This window comes from Stomoxys calcitrans, chromosome 1 (assembly GCF_963082655.1).
Source record: "Stomoxys calcitrans chromosome 1, idStoCalc2.1, whole genome shotgun sequence".
In the NCBI taxonomy this organism is placed as follows: domain Eukaryota; kingdom Metazoa; phylum Arthropoda; class Insecta; order Diptera; family Muscidae; genus Stomoxys; species Stomoxys calcitrans.
In genome coordinates this window covers 4551242-4578372 of record NC_081552.1, presented here as the reverse complement: position 1 = coordinate 4578372, position 27131 = coordinate 4551242, and the positions used below count along the sequence as shown (strand labels likewise).

At 38.5% G+C, this 27131-nt stretch overlaps 1 protein-coding gene and 3 non-coding genes across 8 annotated transcripts in view; all 4 read left to right on the top strand.

The window, feature by feature from the left end:
- Nucleotides 1–27131, top strand: part of LOC106089613 (serine/arginine repetitive matrix protein 2) — a 119575-nt gene that overhangs the window by 42290 nt on the left and 50154 nt on the right. The window lies entirely within an intron of this gene.
- On the top strand, nt 19664–19745 carry Trnas-aga (transfer RNA serine (anticodon AGA)). Its single transcript has one exon. It is a non-coding gene; the product is annotated as a tRNA-Ser (tRNA).
- Nucleotides 19942–20023, top strand: Trnas-aga (transfer RNA serine (anticodon AGA)). The gene has a single exon. It is a non-coding gene; the product is annotated as a tRNA-Ser (tRNA).
- Nucleotides 27045–27126, top strand: Trnas-aga (transfer RNA serine (anticodon AGA)). The gene has a single exon. It is a non-coding gene; the product is annotated as a tRNA-Ser (tRNA).

The window sequence follows — 27131 nt, the reverse complement described above, 5'->3', positions numbered from 1 at the left end:
ACTAGTGCTTGAATTACTGTCTTAAAGCTTCAAGACCTTAAGATTGCAACATCACAAAGAAGTTAACTTTGCCTGAATTTTTTTTCAGTAAATAAAGTCTAGCGTTCGAAGCCACCAATACAACTTCCAACAGATGCACAGAATCATGTGCACCATGGAGGGAGTGTAATTGTCGCAGACAAAAAAATCTATCATTACATGAAAACACATTCATTGGGAAAAAGTACAGCTAATAGACAGTGTTGTCGGGCGTGGTTAATGTGGTATTTGTATGATAGAGGCGTTTTCGCAATAAATACGACACAAGTGCACAACGTACGACCCTTGAAGATCATCAAACCTAATATGGTTGAAAAGTCTTCTAAGCAAAGATGAAGCGCGTCGCATAGTGGTTTGTGTATGTTGCGATCTCTGACTTTGCTTTTCCATTTGCAAAGAAAAATCTGCGATCGTTGAGCTCTAGCTTAACTGAGATAGAAGAAAACGAATAACTTATTTTGACTTACTAAGCAAACAGTTTGCTTTGAATTGCTTAGCTGCTAGCATGTAGGCCCACCATAGGACCTCAAATGTGGCTACTGCAATCTTTTTTAAGGCGTATCTCAGGTCAAATAAATATTGGGTTGCTCAAAAAGTAATTGCGGATTTTTCATATAGTCGGCGTTGACAAATTTTTTCACAGCTTGTGACTCTGTAATTGCATTCTTTCTTCTGTCAGTTATCAGCTGTTACTTTTAGCTTGCTTTAGAAGTTCATTCCAAGTTTTATTAAAAAGCATTTATTGTATTTATTTTTTAGCCGATATTTGCTTTAAAACTGCGGTAGCCAGAATTTGAGTCCTATTGTAAAAACATCTTGCTCTTTTGTTTGATATTGTAGTGAATATACAAAATTAAAGACTGTCATGATTTAGACTAATGTTCTTTTTATTAAAAGTTGCAGGTAGACTCGGTGCAGGTAGACTTTAGCCTTTCCTTACTGGTTCGGTGTCCTAAACCATTTAACTTCAATACATGTGGATTGACTTCCACCACCTTTGTCTATGCATGCTTTGCATTCCACTTCTGATACGTCTTGCTCAAAGTATAGATTCCCTCATTAGGGACGTCCCATCTTACTGTATGTTACCGCAAACATAGTTCAAATATTCAAGTATGCGTGTGTGTGTGTGTGTGTGTGTTGGTACTCTTTGGGGGGCATGTTCATTCTATTTGTTTTTGTTTTCGTTTTTATACACGAAACGAAAATGCGGCCAATTAAATATAGCCCTAACGCACCAGTGCCTGTGTGGGTGTGGGTGTGGTGTGCATGAACCATGGGGGTTTCCTAAACAGGGAATTTGTTACATGTATGGCCTATTAACTATGCAATGCTCCATATTAACTGCAGAAAAATATGCGAAAACTATTTTGAAAAATGCGTTAATGTTAAAAGCATTTTTAAATTAAAATGTCTATGCATTAAGCGTTCAAGCGTACAAGGGTCTTGCATTTACTTACACTTATCGCAGGATACTGGACAAGGTTTAAATTAAAATCTCTAAAAATCCATTAATCCAAAAGGGGAAGGAAAAACGCTTAATTAAACAGAACAGATTTTTTAATCATTTGTTTGTGGAACGTTGATGTTCTTCACATGGGGTATTAAATGGTCATTTAGGTACAGCTCAATATCAAATTGTCGTATTACTCTTTCGCTACATTGTACCATATAGCTTTCACACCAATCATACAACATCAAATACCTACCATACCATTTGTTAGCGAAATACTTTCAGCTCTTCTAACTTCTCATGGGATATTTATGGGACTTCCATATGTCTGGCATCGAATCTTCTCGGCCTAGTGAAAATATGTTCTTATCCATGGACGAATCGACCATTTTTTTCTAAATTAGCTGCCATATAAGGGCACATTTCGCATATAGAGATTTTTACATTGATTTTTGGGTTTTATATAGGATGATGTTCTTGGGTTCTTGGGTTCATTCATTCAGAAAACCACCAGTTGAAAGTCTGCTAGGATATATGGACTATTTCAAACTTTAATTCAAAAGCGAAAAAAGGGAAATACAAGAGGGAATGAGAAAATTTGGTAAAAAAAAAATTCCCATATTGGCTTTCAGATAGCAAATTTTTCCTAATACCTCCCCCCTTTATGAAAATACAATGAAATGATAACAGCTTGATGACAAAAGTTGACGAAAACTTAGAATCTTATTTAGAAAATTTTGCAAATATTGGTTTGCCCAAAAAGTAATTGCGGATTTTTTAAAAGAAAGTAAATGCATTTTTAATAAAACTTAGAATGAACTTTAATCAAGTATAATTTTTTTACACTTTTTTTCTGAACAGTGTGTGTGTGTGTGTGTCCACCAGTGACCCCGCTCATGTACACATAAAAGTGCGCATGCAGGATCTTGTCGTGTACCCAGTCAAAACCATGCCTGCTGCCGAAATATCAAAGAGAGACGGTCCAAGAACCCAAGTTAACGTAATCTCATGAGCTGAGATGTATGTTCAAGGACTGCTAACATTCCACCACATACTTCAATGAACCTTTTCGCCTGGTTGAAACCTTGCACAGATTCTTTTTTTTTTTGTCCCTAGGCAGATTTATTTCGAATATGGGCTATTTCGGACTATATATTGATATAGCCTCCATATAAACCAATCTTCCAATTTGAGGTCTTTGGCTGGTAAAATCCGCATTTGCACAGCATTGCCTATATTGGACCATTTTTGTATATAGCTGTCTCCCGATTTAAAGTTCTAGGCGCATTTATTACCGGTTTTCGCTGGAAATTATCTGTATTAAGCCCCTTAAACTCCATGCCATATTTGAATATAGCTCCCATATGCACCAAACACCCTATTGAATGTCTTTCATCCATAATTGGTGTATTTATTACCCGATGTTACTGAAACTATGATCCGAATATGGTCCAGATCGAACCATATTTGGATATACATAGCTGCCATATAGACCGAGAACCCAGGGGCTGAGATCTGTTTTCGATTGCCTGACCATAAAGCGATCCTGCAGGCGGAGATCCGGGCGATCACGGAATGCGTGAGGTGGTGTGGTGTTAACGCGAGGACGTCGAGTGTGAACATCTCTACGGACAGTACACAGCCCATAAGGGCAATAACAACCGTCCTGGTTGTTATTGCCCTTGTGGAGTGCATACAAAAAAATTAAAAGTCGAATATCCCTGAAAAAAGACAAGATATTGCAGACCTTAGGCAGACTTTTATTGTAGGAAGTTTTTAGATCTGGAAATCGGACCACAAACGAAGATTTGGCACTCCCCACCAATTTTCGAAATGCCGAGGTGATCAACTTAGGGGTCTGGCAAAAGGCGCTCGAAACAACCTAGGGCCTTGAAATTTTGCACACGATTTCTACCTCCGATTCCTCCGCTCTAAACATTCCAAATTTCAAAGAAATATCTCTGCCGATCTCTCGATCGGTCTATAATAAAAGACGCATGTATTTTCCGATTTCTCTTCGACATCCTTCTTCAATTTGGCCCTGATCGGATCAGATTTGGATATAGCTTCCATATAGACCAATACAAGGCGCATTTATTGTCCGATGTCGCTGAAATTTGCGACTGTGAATTAAGTTAAGCCCCTTGACATATTTCGGCATTTTGGCATAGATCGGTCCAGATCGGTCCAGAAGTGGATATAGGTGCCATATGGACCGATCTCTCGGCTTTAGGTTTTGGAGCCATAAAAAGCGCTTTTATTGTCCGATGTCGCCGCAATTTGGGACTCTAAGTTGTGTTGGGCCCTTCGACATCCTTCTTCATTTTCACTCAGATCGGTCTAGATTTGGATATAGCTGCCATATAGACCGATCTCTCGATTTAATATTTTGGGCCCATAAACGGAGCATTTATTGTCCTATGTCGCTGAAATTTGGGACAGTGAATTAAGTTAAGCCCCTTGACATCCTTCTTTAATTTCACTCAGATCAGCCCAGATTTGGATATAGCTGCCATATAGACCGATCTCTCGATTTAATGTTTTGGGCCCATAAACGGAGCATTTATTGTCCTATGTTGCCGAAATTTGGGACAGAGAGTTAAGTTAAGCCCCTGCACATATTTCTGCAATATTCTGGTCTAGATCGATCAAGATTTGCATATAGCTGCCATATAGACCGATATCTCGATTAAAAGTCTTGGCCCCAAAAAAGGCGCATTTATAATCCGATTTAACTGAAATGTGACACATTGAGTTATGTTAGGCTTTTCAATATCCATATTGTATACGGTTGAGATCGGTTTATTTTTAGATATCTTCTTATATATAAAAATCAATTTTTGTTTGTTTGTTTATGTGTTCCTTATAGACTTAGAAGCGGCTGAACCGATTTTCTTGAAATTTTCACTGATGGTGCATAATGATCCCGTGGGCGGCGCCTCGCCCTTACCCTAATTTTCAGAACGCCAGATCTCAGAGATGGGTTGAGCGATTTGAGCGAGCGTGTGCTCTCGTATAGTAGCATAAAAATAAAAATTTGGTATCCAAATTTCGGATGGGATACCTAGGGGGGCTGCCCCTTAAAACCTTAAAACCTAGGGGGGGCTGCCCCTGAAAGCCCTAAAACCCACCAAACATATATTTAGACCAACCACTACAATATGGGACTCAAATGTAAGGTATTTAGGATAAGAAAACATATCTGATATCCAAGTGTTGGACCAAGTGTTAGGGGGACCACCCCAAGCCCCAAAACACCCCTAAATCGGACATATTTACCAACCATGTCAATATGGGACTCAAATGAAAGGTATTTACGAGTAGAATACGAATCTGATATCCAAATGTGGGACCACGTTTCTGGGGGTCTACCCCTTCCCTAAAACACCCCTCAAACAGGATTTATTTACTGACCATGGGAATAGGGGGCTTCTATAAAAGGTATTTGAGTGTGGCATACAAATTTGATAGCCAGAAGTGGCGCCAAGTGTTTGGGGGCCACCTCTCCCCAAAAACAACCCCCAAAGGGGACAAATTTACGGCCTATCAATATGGGGCTCAAATGAAAGGTCTTTGGGAGTAAAGCACGAATTTGATATCAATATTCAGGAAAAGTGTCTAAGGGGCCACAACACCACCCAAATAGGAAGTATTTTCTGACTATAGCAATATGAGGCTTAAATAAGAGGAGTTTCAATTAAAAAATTAATTGCATCAACTATTGGTTGCCCAAAAAGTAATTGCGGATTTTTCATATAGTCGGCGTCGACAAATTTTTTCACAGCTTGTGACTCTGTAATTGCATTCTTTCTTCTTTCAGTTATCAGCTGTTACTTTTAGCTTGCTTTAGAAAAAAGTGTAAAAAAGTATATTTGATTAAATTTCATTCTAAGTTTTATTAAAAATGCATTTACTTTCTTTTAAAAAATCCGCAATTACTTTTTGGGCAACCCAATAATTTCTTGATGGAAACCGATTTTTATTTTTTTTTCCGTGTATGATCACAGGTTTCTTAGCGGAATCAGCTGGCTGAGGTCGCAGACCCAGGGGTTCGTTGAACATTTTCAAAACATTTGCTTTGTCTTAATTTATCTTTCGAAGAACTTATGAACAGGCCCACTCCATATGTTAATGCCATGTTTGTTGAGACATCAATAAATATTGGCAATAGTTCAACATTGTGAGCTCAAGAACTTTTATATTGTGGTGGCGAGTTCATGGGAATTAGCACACTTTGAACACCTTTTGAGGCCTGCTAACTTTACCGGCAATTAGGTGAGGAATAACATTTGTGCATATCGAAAGTATTGTACCTTGGGTTGCGTGATAAATAATAAAAACTTGCTGCTGACCCATTTACGATGACACTCTAGGTCACTGCAGGATAAACTTGTAAAAACATTATCTTCGGAAGGCAGCAAGCAAATGAATGCTTTAGTTGTTATACATATTGGGTTGCCCAAAAAGTAATTGCGGATTTTTTAAAAGAAAGTAAATGCATTCTTAATAAAACTTAGAGTAGACTTTAATCAAATATACTTTTTTACACTTTTTTTCTAAAGCAAGCTAAAAGTAGCAGCTGATAACTGACAGAAGAAAGATTGCAATTACAAAGTCACAAGCTGTGAACAAATTTGTTAACGCCAACTATATGAAAAATCCGCAATTACGCATATATTGGGCAACACAATATATATATCGCCCGATTTTTACTTTATTGACCAATCTTCCCAAAACTTCGTACAACGCTTTTCTCGACGACTGTGACAGTATATGAGAAGTTTGCTCGAAATCGGTTCTGTATTAGGTGTATAGCTGCCATATATATATTTGTCAGATTTTGGGTCATTTGCAAAAATGTTGTCATTTGTCAACCGTAGTTATTTCTATTTGACCATATTCGAACGCCGAGGTCTATCAAAATTGGTTCAGAATTGGATATAGCTCCCACATTTTATTTATAGGGTAGGTGTAGGGTATTATACATTCGACTTTAGCCCTTCCTTACTGGTTTTCTACTGTTTTAAGGCCAATTTTATCCGCAAATATCAAAAAAGGGACGCACTGGCAATTTTCTGAAAACGAAAATTTAAATTTCAGAACTTGCAAGAAAAGAAAAAAACGAACAGAGTTTTCTCAATAATTTAGTTTGAGGTTTGTAAATAGAAATGTAGGTGCGGATATCAATCCGTCTCAAGTGTCTCAAAAAACAAAAATTATTTTTTTTCCGCTTCCGCATTGGAAGACAACATTGAAGCATTTATTCTTGAGATACCGGCCAAAATGTTGAAAAGAATATGCCAAAATTGGACTAAGCGGATGGACCATTTGAGGCGCAGTCGCGGTCGACATTTGCATGAAATAAATTTCAAACATTTAATTTCATTCATTTCAAGATTTCATGGATTTTTCTGAATTTAATGTGTGTAATATTAAACTTTCCTATAACTCTAATCACCCTTTGCAATCACTTTTCTATGACCTTGAACTTACGCGCTGGATGTGGTTTGAGTTCGTCCAGAACCTGCTATAGCTCCCATATAAACCGATCTCCAGAACTTGAACTTTTTGAGCACCTAGAGCAATTCTTACATGATATTAACTCCAATATCCATGCCAGGTATGGTCAGAATTTGTTCGTAGCTCCCACATAAACCGATCTTCTATTTTTAATTCTCAAGCCCCCTTGAAAGGGGCTCTTAGGCGATGATTTTTTACTATGATTTCGGCTTTGACCGACAACATCCCAACCTAGTATGGCCCTAATCTCAGTAATCTGATATGAACAGAACAGAGGCAAACTTCTTAGACATCAATGGGTGTTGTGCGATTCAAGTTTTAAGCTCGATGATGAGAGACCACCTTTCCATAGGTGGTCTCTAGCTTTAGAACGTAATAATCACAGCAAATTTTTTTTATGATGTTTCCGCCGAAATGAGAACCTAGGTGCCTTCTGGGGCACCTACAGGAAGTCAATTGGTAATTTGAAAACGGCGCTTTTGCAAATTGCATGACATATTGGATACACTGAAATTGTACGTGGTACCGTATGAGTAATAAGATCTATTGTTACCACTTTTGACCTATGTGGCGTATGAATAATGTTATAACTCTATTGCGCCCCAGGAAAAGCAACTTATTCAGCTTATTCTCTTGAAAAAACATAATTTTTTCTTATTACTATAACTAGATTAGTATGTAAAATTATTTATTCACTTATGTGACAAGTTTTTCCTTCACCAGCATGCATACAAGTAAAAGAAGTGGTCAGACATTTAATATCAAATATTACAAGGCATTCACTATTTCGGTATGAACAAAAACAAAAAAACTCCCTGTGAACATTTTTCTATAGGCCCCAAAGCTTAGCGAAAGTCAACACCAATACCAGGATATTTAGTAGGTGTTACGCTTAGACAAATAGAAATGTCATTGATTAATATCAGACAAAGAATTGGAACAAGCGGTAGCTTGTCGTTCTTGATTGTCAGTCAACAAATGAATCGATGAGAATCTAAATGGCAGCGTAATGTAGTGCCATAACTTCGCACTTGTATTCAAAACACTCATACGCCACGGTGTCCTCAACCTCCAGCCAGGTGGGCAAAAGTGTAAGTGAAGGCTCAGAGTCGTCAAGTCAACGGCATTGTTTTTTTGTTCCAACTGACTTAATGACTTCAACAAACAACAATCGACAGTTGTCAGCCTTAGTCATCTGCTGCTGCTGTTGCTGCTGCAATGGCATGCAATATTCAAATATTGTATATCGAAGAAAAAAGGAAAACAGCAAACAGTCATTAAGATTTCGTCTGGCGGATAAAGCAAATTGTAATTTTCTCTTAGTGAAAAAAAAAACGCAGAATATTTACAAACGTAATAAAACGAAAGTACATTTTGTCTGAAAACAAATTATTGGCAATATTGCCAAAAAATCAAAACGTCATAGTGGTTTGGTATAAAAAGCAAACTACATCGAAAAATTTGTTCAACCTTCTGTCGCTCGTATTGCAATTAAGTGCTTTAATATGTTTTTAATAGGACATGGCTATCGCATTTTTTTAGTGTGTTTCTCTTTTTTTTGTTGTGAATTATGCCCCGTATTTTCTTTTTTGTTTGTTTACTCGTTACCCTCATTATTGACACAAAGACCCCAAAGCCCCGCGAAGTCCCCACTGAAGAAACCAACCAGAGTACACAAAAGTTACGTGTGTTTGTTAGGAAAACATTTTTAGCTGCTTGAAAGGAAAATTATAATGTTGCACTTTGCTCATTGTGCTCCGTTTCGTTGGAATACATTCTGGGTAATTTCCTTAGAATTGACCAAATGTGTGAGGCAATTTGACTAATGTTTTGTTTCTTTTGATAATCTGAGATTTCGCCTTAATTTTTATGGTTGCAAAAAAAAAATATGAAACCAGTAAGGAAGGGCAAAAGTCGAATGTATAATACTCTACACCTACCCTATAAATAAAATGTGGGAGCTATATCCAATTCTGAACCAATTTTGATAGACCTCGGCGTTCGAATATGGTCAAATAGAAATAACTTCGGTTGACAAATGACAACATTTTTGCAAATGACCCAAAATCTGACAAATATATATATGGCAGCTATACACCTAATTCAGAACCGATTTCGAGCAAACTTCTCATATAATGTGGTAGTAATCGAGGAAAGCGTGGTGCACAATTTTGGGAAGACTGGTCAAATAATGCGCTTGCAGCGTCTCTAGGGGTGCAAATCTGGCAGTATACATATATGACAGCTATATCTAAATCTGAACCGATTTCCATGAAATTCACCAGTAATGTCGAGAGTCATAAGAAAATCCTTCCTGCCGAATTTCGAGAGAATCGATTAACAAATGACCTTTTTATTGCAATATTACTGCAAATCAGACGAATATATATATGGGAGCTATATCCAAATCTGATCCGATTTCGAGCAAACTTCTCAGATACTGTCAAGTAGTCGAGGAAAGCGTTGTACAAAGTTTTGGGAAGATTTGTCAATAAAGTAAAAATCGGGCGATATATATATATGTATATATATGTGAGAGCAAAAGAAAATCCTTCCTAACAAATTTCAAGAGAATCGATTAACAAAAGACTATTTTATTGCATTATTACTACAAATCGGACGAATATATATATGGGACCTATATCCAAATCTGAACCGATTTCCATGAAATTCACCAGCAATGTCGAGAGCCAAGAGAAAATCCTTCCTAACAAATTTCAAGAAAATCGGTAAACAAATGACCATTTTATTGGATTATTACTGCAAATCGGACGAACATATATATGAGAGCTATATCCAAATCGCAACCGATTTTCATGAAATTCACCAGTAATGTCGAGAGTCAAGTGAAGAAAATCGGTAAACAAATGACCATTTTATTGGATTATTACTGCAAATCGGACGAACATATATATGAGAGCTATATCGAAATCTGAACCGATTTCCATGAAATTCACCAGTAATGTCGAGAGCCAAGAGAAAATCCTTCCTAACAAATTTCAAGACAATCGGTAAACAAATGACCTTTTTATTGCAATATTACTACAAATCGGACGAATATATATATGGGAGCTATATCTAAATCTGAACCGATTTCCATAAAATTCACCAGTAATGTCGAGAGTCAAGAGAAAATCCTTCCAAACAAATTTCGAAAGAATCGGTTAACAAATGACCATTTTATTGCAATATTACTACAAATCGGTCGAATATATATATGGGAGCTATATCTAAATCGGAACCGATTTTCATGAAATTCACCAGTAATGTCGAGAGTCAAGAGAAAATCCTTCCAAACAAATTTCGAAAGAATCGGTTAACAAATGACCATTTTATTGCAATATTACTACAAATCGGGAGCTTTATCGAAATCTGAATCGATTTTTTCCAATTTCAATAGGGTTTGTCTCTAGGCCGAAAAACATGGTCATACCAAATTTGAAGGCGATCAGATGAAAATTGCGACCTGTAGTTTGTACACAAATTAACTTGGACAGACGGACAGACAGACAGAGGGACATAGCTAAATCGAATCAGAAAGTGATTCTGAGTCGATCGGTATACTTATCAATGGGTCTATCTCTCTTCCTTCTGGGTGTTACAAACTAATTCACTAAGTTATAATACCCTGTACCGCAGTAGTGGTGTAGGGTATAAATATTCAACACCTGAGCTTTGAGAATTATTCCGTTGTAGAATATTTGGCACGGATATTAAACATGGATAAAAAAGAAATGATTTAGGAAATGAAATAGTTTTGCTTTAATCGTTTCACTCTCGGCCTAATTGTGGCATTAAGGCATATATGAGAATTATGTAGGAAATTTGAATGAAATTACGCCGTGTTTGTAGAAAATATTGAGGCGCAGAAATGTTTCATATAGTAACTTGGTGGTTTTGTAAGTTCTAGATTTTTCTAAACAACTGAAATAGTGTGATTTCTGCAGTTTTTTTTACTTCTTTCGTTCGGTTTGTTTGTTTGTTATATCCATTAGGTCGTATGATTAATAGCAATATTCACATGTATGTACACTTATAACTCATACGCATCATTGGCTTGACATACTCTAAGAGTCCCCTTTTCTCATTCTATATTTAAAAAAAAAAAATCCAATAAAGGATATTAAATTTGGTAGAGAGCGTTAAGTTTGAACCGGCCGAATCTCATATACCATTCAACAGAGGATTTTAGATTCATAAATATTTCGTGGAAATTTGATTTTCAATGAAAATTGTAACGAAATCTGATTTTTAATGACATTTTTAACTAAATTCGATTTTTAGTTAGAGAGCGTTAAGTTCGAACCGGCCGAATCTCATATACCATTCAACAGAGGATTTTAGATTCATAAATATTTTGTTGAAATTTGATTTTCAATGAAAATTGTAACGAAATCTGATTTTCAATGACATTTTTAACTAAATTCGATTTTCGCAGAAAATTTTGCAAAAACTTGGCCGCAAAAAACACTTGGGACCGATGATCTGGTGGAATCCTAACGTATGCATTGCCGATATTGATGACTGCATTAGTCAGCTCATCTCTGTTGTGCTTCCTTGCCACTTTGGCGTAAGAGGGCGGCTCCTTATCATTCTCAGCGACCATCATCCCCTTTCGTGATGGCCTCCTTTTGGAAGTCACAGTTCTCCATGAAGACTCAGGGGCCGTGCGCGCTTCCTTCGGTTTTGTTCCGAATTTGTCTACCTCCGCAAGACACTGCCTGGAGTCTCCATTGCGGGGAGCTCTTTCTCTTCTTCAGCATTGTGGCAGTGTTATGCTCTGTGCAGCGTTCAAAGGCGATAACGACTACTGAAAAATTTTCTGATGTACTTGTCAGGGTTCAGCGTCATATGCGGATGAGTTAACTTGCCAGTTGTTGTTGTTTTTGTAGCAATGTGTTGCACACTGTGGCGACAGGCCTTGGCGATGAGAGATTCCATCGGGCCAATCCGGTACGTACAACCGGCTGCCATGGGATTCCCAGTATCGGCCCATTGTGACACCATATGAAGAAAAAGTTGAAGAGAGAAGGTAAAGAAAAAGTGTGAATACCTTGACTGGACCTAGAGAAGAGGAAGATATGGAACAGCAAGTACGTTATCGGCTGGCATGACCGCGTCTGCAGCAATTTTATCGAGTGGCATGTGTAACCATCCCGTCTGTCCACGTATATGAGAAGGCCTCGTAGAAAAACGTCTGCAAAATCATCCAGATTGGAGAACACCGCCACCACCGGAAGATGGAAAGCCTGTGTCTTGTAGACCCGAATTGGAATAAATTAAGTGCTCAATAGCCTCCTCATCATTCTCGTCAAAAGAACTTGAGCAATAGTCATTATGCTACAATAAACACATGCTCACCGCCATATGACCTATTGCACAGTGCCCGGTTATAACTGCTGTCTTAGGGCTAGCTGACCTCTTATCAAAAGTTAGAAGCTGCTTCGTCCCCCCTTCGGTCAGTATAGAACAGAGTGTGTTTCCTGGCAGTCTGACATCCATCTACAGATTCTCAACTCTTCTCCGACTCAGCACTGCGATGTTCAGTAGTTCGATAAATGGCATAGATACTTGGCCATTCCCTTCCGTTAACCCAAGCCAGTGGTGTGTCATGAGCCCGATGTTTATTCAGATATAATGCCATTGCCCAAAAGTTGCGGATTGGTTGCCCAAAAAGTAATTGCGGATTTTTTAAAAGAAAGTAAATGCATTTTTAATAAAACTTAGAATGAACTTTAATCAAATATACTTTTTTACACTTTTTTTCAAAAGCAAGCTAAAAGTAACAGCTGATAACTGACAGAAGAAAGAATGCAATTACAGAGTCACAAGCTGTGAAAAAATTTGTCAACGCCGACTATATGAAAAATCCGCAATTACTTTTTGGGCAACCCAATATCAAACATTCCGCAACGCATTTCAACCTCAGTGTCCTTGGATTCAAGGCCTTGAGTGACGCCATACTTCATTTCAATTCATCCCTTCCCCGGATTTCTTTTGCGGCTATCCTGATGTCACAGATAAATCCTGAGCTTCGAAGACGACAAATTCTCTCCGCGGATTTCTGTTGCGCACTGTCTCCCAAGTTCTCGTGTTAATTTTACCGCATAGCAAGTTATTCGTCTATCGGGAGATTTTTGAGTGGACTCCAGTACGGGACGGCAACTATCGGCCCTATCTCCACGTTGTTTAAAGCCACTTCGATATCCGAGGCCGCCGTAGCGCTGGGTTCGAATCCTGGCGAGGCCATCAGAAAAAAAATTTCAGCTGTGGTTTTCCCCTCGTAATGCTGACAACATTTGTGAAACTTTTTTCCAAAAGGGGTGTCGCATGATTTTTTAAAATTATTATTGGTTTTCAACTTCATTCTCAGCTTTTCACATTAAATTTTCTGAGAAAAAATGGTGAAAATGTTGTTTTTATCATCAAATATTTAATATTATATTTTTGCAGTCATTTTTATAGCAAATTTGATTACATTTACCTACGATATTGACCTTTGAATAGTTTTGCTTGGTTTACTTTGAGCTTTGAAAGGCATCCGCATTTTTTTGTCAAGCTTCAAGTGGCAACACGGTATTAAAGTTCGCTTTTAATTTTTGGTAGTTAGTCCTCAATTTAGTTAGCCTTGTTGGAGGCAGAGTCAACTCAGATGGTATCTTTGTTATTTTCTCATTTTTCTTTTCCTACTTTATTGGCAAAATGGGATGTGCAATCAATCATTTTCACAAGTCCAAAATGACCTTCGCAGCACGGTATTGAATTTCGAAAGCAGATAGCCTTTTGTAAATCCCCTTGAGAGGATTGGGATACATTAAAGTTTGCCTATATATGGCTAAGGTGGGTAATATGCTTGACCCTGGGGCACAAAAAGACTCTAAAGAAGGGAGGAGTGTTAAAAGGCTATTTATTAGGCAAATTAATTTGAAGCTCTCTCCCTCCCTCCCAACAAAAACAGAACCTCAAATGTGTAGCGAGGGAGAGAGAGAGAGAGAGAGAGAGAAAAAAACAATTAATTTATTTCAATAAAAATAGAAACTAATTTTCATTTGAGGCGAGGGAGATAGTCCTACCGCTCCTCTGTAATTGTTATTTTTTTGTGTCCTTGGCTTCTTGTTTTAGCTGCTACAACATAATCATTAAATCATATATTTATTTGTTCTGCCACTACTGCCCCTAGAGTTGCTGCTGGGCAGGGATCTCACTTAAGTTCATTTAATTATCATTTTAAATGAGTGCAAAAGTGTTGGCAGCACTTTGTTATTCATAAATTTTAATTCAACTCCAAGCAAAAAATGTGTTACCTTACCTGGCCTACCTCTTGTTGTCTTAATTTCCCCACAGAGTCGTAAGAGAACAACAATACAGCAGCCAACAAAACAGCATAGCGAGCAGCAGTAGCAGCACTGCTCTCACCCACTCTACCTCCCTCTCTCCCTTGTTCAATGCATTAAAACTGCCAAAATGGAGCAAGAGAAAAAAAAAACTACCAACAAGGAAGACCTTTGAAATTAATATGCAGTTGGCTTGTTTAAAGTGTTTGCCTGGTGTGTGTGTGTGTGTGTGTGCATGTAAGAGAACATTTTTGGGCTGAATGCCATTTGGCTGGCTCATTTTTGCCGCAAGTGACAATTTACACCAACTGACAGCTGCCATCGTCATCATAGTCATGACCTTTGTCCATATCAGAATAAATGGACTTTAGGCAAACCCTTCGAGCCGGTCGGCTAGAAGGAGGAGCAGGCACTTTAAGCACAAATTGAAAATGTTCAAACAAAATGTTGAGCAGGCCTCTACAGCCCCCTGGAATTTTGCAATAAATGCAGAATTTTGTATGAGGCTATCATATTTCACAGCTCCTTGGCAAAAAAAAGGACAAATATTTTGAGGAACCTTACTTTGGAAACGCTTACTCACACTCAAAACAACATTTTAATTATAATTAACCAAAGTTTGTTTAATAACAACAAGATAACCTTTAAAACCCCTACCCCAAATAAGTGAAATGAACAAAACCCCTTTGCTCTATAAATTTGAAATTAGCTTTGTTTGCTGTTGCTGCTACCTCAAAATAAACTTTTATCGTTACAACATTTTGCTGATGAGATTCTTTTTTTCTTCCTAATCATGTGTGTGTGTGTGAGAGAGAGAGAGAGAGTAAGTGTGTGTGTTAGTAAATGATTACGCATTGGTAGGATGTGTACCAACAAACAAACAAACAAACGACTTAAGATAGAGGCTTTTTTTCTCCCCCTTCCCCCCCCCACCGGAAAAAAAGGGTCTGTCTACAGACTCCCTACTACTACCAAAAACACAACTTCTGGTGCTCAACTCAAGCCTGTTGGTGCTTCCAAGCCCCTGAATAATTAATTTGGTGTGTATGTGCCGCACCTTAATATATGAGATTTTTGTGTTTGTGCTAATTCGGGGACTACTACAAGGTGTCGAGATTTACATGGCAAACATTCTACTGCCATTCTACTGTGTGGCTTAGTAAATATAATTAAAACTAAATATTTTAAGACCGAATCATCTTCGGAAATGGCAGTTAATTTTACGCATAAGCGACATCTATTGTGAATAGTTGGGGAAAAAAAAAAACTCTATCACATAAACTTAAATGCAAGGGGAATTGAAAGAAAATGGGGTATATCTCTCTTAATGTGCCTATGGCTAAGATAAAGCAGAAACTAAAATGCCATGAAACCTCACCACTTTATAGAAATTTTAAATTTATCTCTGCCAAGTTTGCTGGGCAATTTCAAAGGTCACAATTTTTTCAAAAATAGTTTCACCAAGAAGGCTTTGAATTTGAACTTTTGTTTGTTTGAAGAAAATACAAAGGACACTTGGGCCAAAACATTTAATTTCCCCATTAAACATTTGCATACTCAGCAGCGAGGGATGGGGTTATGTTAATTTTGTCATTCCGTTTACAACATGGGTCGAAATATCCATTTTCGACCCTATAAAGTGTATCTATTCTTGTTCGTCGTAAAAATCGAAGACGATCTAGCTATGACCGTTCGTCTGTCCGTCTATCTGCTGAAATCACGCTACCGTCTTTAAAAATAAAGATATTGAGCTGAAATTTTGCACAGATTTTTTTTTTCGTCCAAATCCAGGTCAAATTCAAAAATGAGATGTACTGGATTATATCTTCATATAGTCCTCATATAGACGGATCTGCCCATTTAAGGTTCTAGACCCATTAAAGCCATATTTATTATCCAATTTCGCTGAAATTAGGGACAGAGAGTTGTGAGTTAGGCCCCTCGATATTATTGTTCCCACAGAATATGGAGGGGCCGATCTGCCATATAGTCGTATTGTCTATATGGCAGATCGGTCCAGATTTGGACCGATCTGCCATATAGACCGATCTCTCGGTTTAAGGACTTGGGCCCATAATATGCGCATTTTTCGTCCGATTTCGCTGAAATTTAGTATAACCAGTCGACATTCTGGTCCAGATTTGAATGTGGCTGCCATAAATATCGATCTCACGATTTAAGGTTTTAGGCCCATAAAAGGTAACCGGTTTCGCTAAAATTTAGCACAATCAGTTCTGTTAGGTCCGATCTAGCTATACCGATCTATGATCCATTTTTCATCGTATTATGAAGAAAGATGATTAATAATCTGAGGTGTTGGGTATGCAAAGTTCGGCAGTGCCTTTTTACTTGTTTATGTTACACAGATACAAATAATACGGCCCAGATCGGTCCAGATTTGCATATAGCTGCCACATATACCGATCTTCCGATTTAAGGTCTTAGGTCCATAAAAGGTGAATTTTTTAACCTATTTCGCTGAAATTTAGCACAATCAGTTATGTTAGGCCCTTCGACAATCGTACCGAGTATGGTTAAGATCGGTCTATATTTCGGAACATCTGCCATATAGACCGATTTCTCAATTTGAGGTCTTGGAGCAGTTATTGTCCAACTTCCATGAAATTTGGTATAGCGAGTTGTGTTAGGCTCGGTTCAGATTTGGATGTGGCTGCCATAAATATTGATCTCACGATTTAAGGTTTCAGGCCCATAAAAAGTAACCGGTTTCGCTAAAACTTAGCACAATCAGTTCTGTTAGGTCCGATCTAGCTATACCGATCTATGATCCATTTTTCATCGTATTATGAAGAAAGATGATTAATAATCCGAGGTGTTGGGTATGCAAAGTTCGGCAGTGCCTTTTTACTTGTTTATGTTACACAGATACAAATAATTTTGAGAATCAACAACTTTAGTCGAAAAAACGACAACAAAATTTGTTAATTTTCCTGCAACAGTTAATTTTGAATCTCAACGATGCATAGTAAAAATTCGTTGTTGAGAAACACTCTGTGCAAGTCAATATATAACAACAACCAATGTTATTGATAAGCAGCAAAACGAAACCATTAAACACCACAGCAGCACATGTGCTTTAGTATGTTTTTTGTATCCCTGTAGGAAATGTCAATGGTAAATTCATACTGACTTACTATTGACTTTATCACCAGTACTACTGACAAATTGTTCCCAAGCCCTTGGTTTTTGCTATAGACATTTTAGACATGAGCTTGTCATTCAGCAGTCAATAGTAATTCAGTAGAAAATATATAGAGACATTGCAGGAATTATGTAAAAAATGTCGATAGTTAATCTATGCTGACTTATTGATTTTGTCAGCACTTCGTAGGCTACGTTGTTAGTTAATCTATGCTGACTTATTATAGTCACCACTTTGTAATAGACATTTATAAAATAAATTTATTTTTTTGTTCGGCTAACCGATTTGAACCATGCTTTGCACAGTTGTTGGAAGTCATAACGAAATACCTCATGCGAAATTTCAGCCAAATCGCATAGGAATTGCGCCCTCTAGTAGCTCAAGAAGTCAAGACCCCAGATCGGTTTATATGCCAGCTATATCAGATCGATTATAGATCGATTTCAACAAAACACCTCGTGCAAAATCGGATAAGAATTGCGCTCAAAGGAAGGATTTTCTCTTGACTCTCGACACTGCAGGTGCATTTCATAGAAATCGGTTCAGATTTAGATATAGTTCTCATATATATATCGCCCGATGTTCACACCAGGAGCCACTGCAAGCACATTTATTGTCCAATCTTTCCAAAATTTTGTACCGCGCTTTCCTCGGTGACTCTAAATATTACTGGTGAATGTCATAGAAATCGGTCTAGATTTGGATTTGAATTTGGATTTGGATCGTCTTACAAACGAACAACACTTGCAAATTATGGAATTTTATTATGAAAATGCTTGCTCTGTTAAGAAAGTTCATCGCGCGCTTCATTGTGTTCAGCGACGAAGCTCATTTTTGGCTCAAGGGGTGAAGTGAAGATCAGCCAGAAGCATTGCAAGAGCTACCAATGCATTCAGAAAAAGACACGATTTGGTGCGGTTTATGGGCTGGCGACATCATTGGACAGTACTTCTTCAAAGATGATGCAAATCGTAACGTAACTGTGAATGGTGAGCAGCTATCGTGAGATGATATCCAAGAGCTTGACTTGCATGAAATCTGCTTCCAACAAGACTGTGCCACATGTCACACAACATGCGTAGCAATGGACTCATGGAGAGGCGAGTTTGGTGAACATTTTTTTGGGGACCGGTCAATTGGCCGCCTAGATCGTGCGATATAACGCGTTTAGACTATTTTGTTTGTGGAGCTATGCTAAATCTCATGCCTATGCAGACAATTCCGCTTCAATTGATGCATTGGAAGACAACATTGAAGCATTTTATCGTGAGATACTGGCCGAAATGTTGGAAAGAGTATGCCAAAATTGGTCACGGTCAACATTTGCACAAAATAATCATCAAACATTAAATTTCATGTTTCCTTGAAAAGGAGGAAAATTGATCATTTTTGAAATAAGTTTGCTAATATTTGGCTCCAATCTTTAAAACAAGGACACAAATGTCCATCGGTTTCCATGCACTGAAAAAAATGTTTATTCTTATTTTAAAGATTCGCGCAAACCTAATTTAAGGATGATAAATTTTCAACTTTTTAAGGACACATTCCCTATGGTGAAATATATTTCTTTCATATTAAGGAGTTTTTATTTCATATGATGGGTTAAAAAGTCCTTTACTTTGCGTCATGTTATTAAAGAGAAAAATCTAAAATGAAGGTCAAAATATCGTTGAAAGTTAGGAAATTGGCCTTGGGCCTAGACAACAGTGAACCGTAATTAAGGACGCATAATAGCCATACTAATGAGAGCGTCTTTAAATGTTTAATGCTAAGTTAAGGAAAAGCATTTTTCAAAAATAACAATTGGACAGTCATCTAGAAAGTAAAATAAGAATCAATCACCGATTAAAATCTGAAGTGGATGGTCATGTCTGCTAGTAAATAGCAAAACTAAATTTAAAGCAGCATCGTCATTTTAAAGTTTTGGTTCTTTGGCTCGTTTTTGTTGCTAAAATCCTATGAATAAGGAAAAATCTTAAATTTTGGGCCGCCATTTTTTACAGGGTATAAATCGATCTATCGATTAGACCTGATTCTGTAGAAGTTGCAAATCTTACCTAAAACTCACATCGAATATGGGTTTTAAAGAAAACGCTTTACCTCTCTGGCTTGTAGGGGCAAGATTGCTTGCATTATGGTACATACGCTACATATGCAGTCGTGGCCGAGCGGTTAAGGCGTCTGACTAGAAATCAGATTCCCTCTGGGAGCGTAGGTTCGAATCCTACCGACTGCGGAATATCTATATTTTGAATAAGAAATAAATCACACCGCAGAACCATGGGTTCGAACTTCAATCACACTCAAACATGCTTGTTTTGAGCCCCCATCCAAAAAATAGTTCAACTATAGGCACTTTTATGCTCGTATTTACAATGATTTTTAAACTTTGGTTTTGAAAATTTGACCTGTCGCTGCTTCACTGCTTATAGGCAGTCGTGGCCGAGCGGTTAAGGCGTCTGACTAGAAATCAGATTCCCTCTGGGAGCGTAGGTTCGAATCCTACCGACTGCGGTAGAGAATTTTTTTTTTTTAAATTGCAAATGTGTTTGGTAAATTTTTTTTTTATCAGCCAGGTATTTGTTGATATTTAACAAGTAAAGATGGACTAAAGTCGTGCAAAGCCGATCTTCTGATACTAAACCTACATTAGAGCTGGCAAATTATCGATATTCACCCCGTTCGATAGTTTCGATTTAAAATGTATTACACCTGGATACCTGTACAACTGTTAATCACCTATACGTGAGATGTATTGGAAAGATCGATCGGGGACATATTAACAGCGCGGTTGCGACGTTTGCCACAAAATGAGCAAATATAAAACAGCCTCGTACCTATTTGTGGTTTTTTCTTAATTTTGTAGGCTTTCTATTCGAGAACTAACGTTTAGCCTATGAATTGTGTAAGTGTTGGTTAATTCAATCATTTTTATCAAAAAATGGCACTTGTACCGATTGTTTTAAAAACTATGGATATTGACGCAAAAATCGACAGTTTGCCAGCTCTAACCTATATCTGGCGGAATATAAAACGAACGCTGTACAGTGTAGACTTAAGTGGAAAGCGAAAAACGGAGAACTTCTCTATCAAAGTGGGTAGAGTGAAGATAATATCAGCCGAAAGTTTGAAATACCTTGGAGTCCTGATAGGTAGGAAGTTGAAGGACGGTAAGAAGGTGAAGGATGGTAGGGAGGTGTAGAACGGTTGAATCGATGAGGAGCTAGTGTACTGCATCGGAGAGGTCGATGATTTGGAGGCTTCGGTACCGTATTGAAGTCTTCGGGACTGGTCGTGTGAAGTGGGAATTTGGATGTGTGTCTTATATACATAAAAGAGTGCTCGAAGACGGAGCACGCCAAGAAAGGTCATTCGTAGGTATAACAAGTAAAAGCGTGTTAAGTTCGGCCGGGCCGAATCTTATGTACCCTCCACCATGGATCTCATTTGTCGTGCCAAATTTCTATCCAATCGGATAAGAATTACGCCCTCTAGAGGCTCAAGAAGTCAAGATACCAGATCGGTTTATATGGCAGTAATGTCAGGTTATGAACCTATTTAAACCATACCTTGCAGAGTTCTTGGATATCATAACAAAACACGTCGTGCAAAATTTCATTCCAATCGGATAAGAATTACGCCCTCTAGAGGCTCAAGAAGTCAAGACCCAAGATCGGTTGATATGACAGCTATATCAGGTTATGAAACGATTTGAATCATACTTGGCGCAAGTGTTGGATATCACAATAAAACACGTCGTGCAAAATTTCATTCAAATCGGATAAGAATTGCGCCCTCTAGAGGCTGAAGAAGTCAAGACCCAAAATCGGTTTTTATGACAGCTATATCAGGTTATGAACCGATTTAGACCATACTTGGCACGGTTGTTGGATATCACAATAAAACACGTCGTGCAAAATTTCATTCAAATCGGATAAGAATTGCGCCCTCTAGAGGCTGAAGAAGTCAAGACCCAAAATCGGTTTTTATGACAGCTATATCAGGTTATGAACCGATTTAGACCATACTTGGCACGGTTGTTGGATATCATAACAAAACACTTCGTGCAAAATTTCATTCCAATCGGATAAGAATTGCGCACTCTAGAGGCTGAAGAAGTCAAGACCCAAAATCGGTTTATATGGCAGCTATATCAGGTTATGAACCGATTTGAACCATACTTTGCACAGTTGTTGGATATCATAACAAAACTCGTCGTGCAAAATTTCATTCCAATCGGATAAGAATTGCGCACTCTAGAGGGTCAAGAAGTCAAGACCCAAGATCGGTTTATATGGCAGTAATATCAAAACATGGACCGATATGGCCCATTTACAAAACCAACCAATCTACACTAATACGAAGTATTTGTGCAAAATTTCAAGCGGCTAGCTTTACACCTTCGGAAGTTAGCGTGCTTTCGACAGACAGACGGACGGACATGGCTAGATCGACATAAAATGTCGCGACGATCACGTGCAAAATCATATTCCCCTCTCTTATCGTGGATTTATCGACTTCTCCGCGGTGCGCAAATTGTCCTGCTATGGAAAAGGAGACAGAACATGTGGTATTCACAAGTCCCAGATTCGCCATAGGTCGCAACATGTTGGAGTTCTATCATACTAGAATCAGAGGAAATTGAAGCTCTAATGATTTTTGTCATTGGACGCCGAAACTTTAAAAATTGTGACTTTCCGAATTTAACACCCTTACTCGTCCGAGCTGCAAAATACTGACTTCTCTTTGCTTGGCTAAAACAAAAAAGGGAAAAATGTAGTGTGCAAGAGTGTGTCTTTACCAGTGACGAGCACACAGTTGCAATTATTTGCAAGCCTAATGGTCTGATTGGGATTATTTTCTTGTATGTAATGGGCAATAGAGTTAGTATTTTTGCCAATCATTGGTCTAAACGCTCATCCTTTTCCTCTAGTAGGAGAGACACAAGAGAATAACTCTTGGTCCAGTACACGAATAATCGTTTGCGGCTATCGAAGCACTTTTGAAATTAAAGAGTTTTTCGTTTTACAACAAAAGGAAGGTTCCTTTTCCGTAGCCGAAGGTGCTAAAGAGATAACGATAAACAAAATTAGTTACGTTCAATAATTCTATGTTTATGGTCAACGTTTGATATGTTGAAGCGAAATGTGAGACGGTTCCAATAACAGAAAAAAATGCGTGACAAAAGTATTTTGTTTGTCGTAAAAATTTCGCAAACATTTTATTTTTTTTTGCGTGATCCCGCGAATAGGAGATGGGCGTGTGGTTAAGTACGTAGAAATTGTGCATGTTTTTTTTAGTACTGGCGGAATACATCTTTCGAAGATTCCTCACCTCCAGCGATGCAAAAAAGACAGACAGATAAGCGGACATATAGAAATACAGACTAACCAGCGAACAGACAGATTAACAAACGGGGAGACAGACGGACATAGCTACAGAGAATAAAAAAAGTGATTCTGAGTCAATCCGTATACTTATCAACGGGTCTATATATCTTCTTTTAAACAAATTCACTAAGTTGCCAAGGGTTTTAAAACAGGGACGCTACAAAAGTAGACCGATAGGGACAGCAAACGACACCATATTTTTTTGTCCCTCTTTTGACATTTCTCGAGCCAATAATGAGTCGAAACTCTTTTGACATTTCTCTCTTTTGACATTTCTCGAGCCAGTAATGAGTCGAAACTATTACAATTTACTGCCGAAATTCGGAGTCAGTGGCCTCAACCTCAACTGTCTCAAAGTTGTGGTTCCCAACTTTCTCCATGTTCTTAATCTGCTCGGTTGTGCAAGGCTTTTTGGGAGTTAAAACCGTTTACTGTCAGACCCATTTTCACTGACTCTCTTTCGATTCTCTCAAAGGCTGCAGTTACTACTTCCGGTGATCGACCTATGTGCCATATCTATTCACATCTGCATCTCGTATAATCTTCTCCAGCAGGATATTAACGAGATCACACGATAGGCTGTCTCCTTGTCTGAAACCTCGTTTGGTATTAAATGGTTCCGAGAGATTCTTTCCTATTCTTACTGAGGAACGCGTATCAGCCAAGTGTCATCCTGCATAGTGTTATTAATTTTGCAGGGATACCAAACTCAGACATGGCTTGAAATACCTTTGAACGTAAAGGAGTATCGAAGCTGGCTTTGTAGTCAACAAAGTGGTGGTAGGTGTTGATTTGTCCTTCTCGGGTCTTTTCCAGAATTTGGAGCAGTGTGAATATCTGGTCTAGAGTGGATTTACCAGGTCTATCGCCGCATTGATAGGACGCAATTATCTCATTGACTGTAGGTTTTAATCTTTCACTCAGTATGCTCGAGAGTATCTTGTATGCGATGGGGAGGAGACTTATTCCTCTGTAGTCTGTAGGCACATTCGGTCTTGTCTCCTTTCTTGTGTACGGGACATAGTATGCTGAGGTTCCAAACATCGGGTATGCGTTCTTCTAGCCAGATTGCGTAGATAAGCTGATGCATACCTTGCCTTATCAGCGTGTCGCCTTTGGGCTTAAATAGTTCAGCGGGTATCCCGTCGGCTCCTGCTGCCTTGTTGTTCTTTAGTCGGGTCACTGCTTCTTGGACCTCATTCTGACTAGGAGGCAAACATTCTCTTCGCCGCCAACATCGGACACTAGCAGTTGGGTAAAATGTTCTTTCCATATCCTCAGCATATTATCTGCGTCAGATTCCAGATTTCCTTCTTTGCCTACACCAAAGCCATCGGGTTGATGTTCATATCCTTGGTCTGCTCGTCTTTGTCTTCCGTTGGGGCATAGACACAAATAAGGCTGATTTTGAATGCGGATTGTGGCTAGCCTCTCATCCACCGGAGTAAAGCTGGAGACAAGGTGTTTCAGTCTCCGACTAACCACAAATCCACAGCCAAATTCATGCCTCATGTTATGGCAGCTATAGTATAGTTTGTCACCGTGTGGTGTTGTAGTGTCGCCATTCCCAGTCCATCGCACTTCCTGTAAGGCGGTAATATCTGCCTTGTACTTCTCTAATACATTCGCCAGCGCGTATACTGCACCTTCTCTATAAAGAGTGCGAACATTCCAGATGCAGATCCGCATTTTTCTTTTTTCATTTGCGTGGGGGGGGTCCGTTTTGTTCTATTCCTTTGTTTCTCATAGTATTTCTCAGTTTTCCGGGGGTGGATTACTGGCCCAGCGCCCCAACCGCATGGGTTTTGGCGGATTGGATACGTATGCCTCGTTGTGGCAAGCCGCTTGCTCCAAGATCCGACGCTCACCGCCAGCCGCCCCTAACTTGGGAACAGAGGCTGATGTTGGCCATTGGTTATTTGAAGGCGCCAATAACTCGCCTCGTCATCTCGAGTATCATTGACACTCAGTATTTAATTAAGAGTCAGTGCCACCTGACTCCTCACTGAGACTCTCCTCTCGAGTCTCGCATTTGCAGCTATTCCGCATAAAAACGAAGCTTTCCACCATCCGCCGGGTAGCTTCAGCTAAGCCTCCCGTGATAACGATGGGCACCACACAAGTCCAAAGTTCTAGCCTGTGTGGTGCTCATAGTCATTCCCTATCGGCCGGGACATTTTTGACATCATCCTCCTAAAATGATGTTTTTCGGCGTCTGGCACCAATTTTCGAAAGTATTAGTTTAACCCTGGCGTTCCGCTCAAGTTTTGGGTTTAGATGTAAATAAAGACCTATAGTATAAATTTATGGCGAACATATTTGTAGAATATTTTGATCAGTCAAAAGTTCTTTTAAAATGAGTTTTTAATACTTTTTCCAAAAAAGGACCTAAACGGCCCCTACAATGAGTCGATTGAGGGTTAAAAATGTTCCACAAATACATTTCTCGCAGCCTTGCCCGTAATATTGCCGAAAACACCATGCACCTAAAATGATCCACTTCTGAGCCGATGTTATGTGGTACTTTAGGTTAATTTCCTGGTGATAGTATTTGCAGCAGAAATCACGACGCCCCAGCAATCTGGTGAAGTGCCTCTGAGTTCCTTCAGGCAGACGGCCTATTTATAACTTTTCCAAAGACGCTTGTTTGACGGTTCATCGGAACTTGAGACTAAAATGTATGTTTTTTAGTTACTGAAATTAATGATAGTTATCGATATTTTTCCCAAAAATATCGAATGTTGCGAATATCGATAGTTTGTCAGCTCTAGGCTTATCGCCATAAATTTGATTTTTTTTTCCAGAAACCTCACTCCTAAGAATATGGAGAACATATTTTGTGTGATTTTTGTTTGGATTTCAAAATTTGCCGTCTTTCGAGAACCCATTTTTCTTCCAAAGCATGGATTTATAAGACGGGAACATTTTTTTCAACTATTGTAGTTTCATTCGTCCACTTTACGCCGATCCAAATTTCATTTCATTTCTAAGACAGCTCTGTCCTCGGGTATTTGTTTTACCCATTCGTCGGGTTAATATTTTTTTTCTTTCTTTCTTTTTGTTTGGAGCTTTTCTACAGTTCAAAAACGAAATTGACCTGGTTAAGAAAATGTTAATCACATCGAAATCAAAATATAATGGTGAGCTTTTTTCCTTCACTCCCTAATTCGTTTACGGCATTATTGTGATCACTTGAGAGTCCTTGGTTTATTGTAAATTGTAGGTCCTTTGCGGTCATTGTCATACTAAGAGCTGACAATGAGGGAAAAAGGAGCTGCACAAAAAACCAAATCATTGCCAGTACCATGTGTAATACTTTGCGTGCCTGGATTGGAGAATTGTTTTTTGTTTTTTGCCAAGAAAAAAATAAACTCGGGGTTTTTTGTCCGTTGACTTTCACCAGAACCACATATGCACAAGTATTTGTATTTGTATGGTAATGGCTATGGATAGGGCGGCTATGACGGGTGTACGGGAATAACACAAGTAAATCCAATTTTATCCATTAAGCTCATATTGTTCATTGTTTCCTTTCGTTTTTCATCGCCATGTTTTCAATTCAATTTAATGTTAATCTGGCAGCCAGAACGGAAATGGCTTAACAACATTAAGGCTATAAGCAACAGCAACATCACCATCACCATCACCATCACCATCACAACATCAACAGCAGGGACATTTAATAAATGTTTAATGAACTCACAGCAATTAGCATTTGTAAAGGCATAGAGGTGAACAGGGGTTGGTAGTAATCTGCACGACAGACCAGACCGGACTAGACTTGCCAACCAAAACAGTCATCTATTCATGTCCACTTACATTGTGCCCAACCACACACATGAAAGTTGTCATACAAAAACTGTTTCAAAAGTATTTTAATGACAGTTTTATGAATAGATCTCTTTTTCTGTTGCTATAGACAAAAACTATCTCCCACGCACAGTGGGGGTTATTTTCGTTAAGGATCACAACATGTATCGAAGGTATGCTATGCTCGTACAAAAATAACAACATGTGTTTTAGAGCAAAACAAAAATAGATGGAATTGTATGTTTGTATGTTGTAGGTGAGTGAGTGTGTGTGTGTGTGTGTGTTTTGGCTTTTTTTGTTCCAGTGTTTGAATTCTCTGTCCTCAAATACCTGGAGCAGTCGTGGCCGAGCGGTTAAGGCGTCTGACTAGAAATCAGATTCCCTCTGGGAGCGTAGGTTCGAATCCTACCGACTGCGTGAAA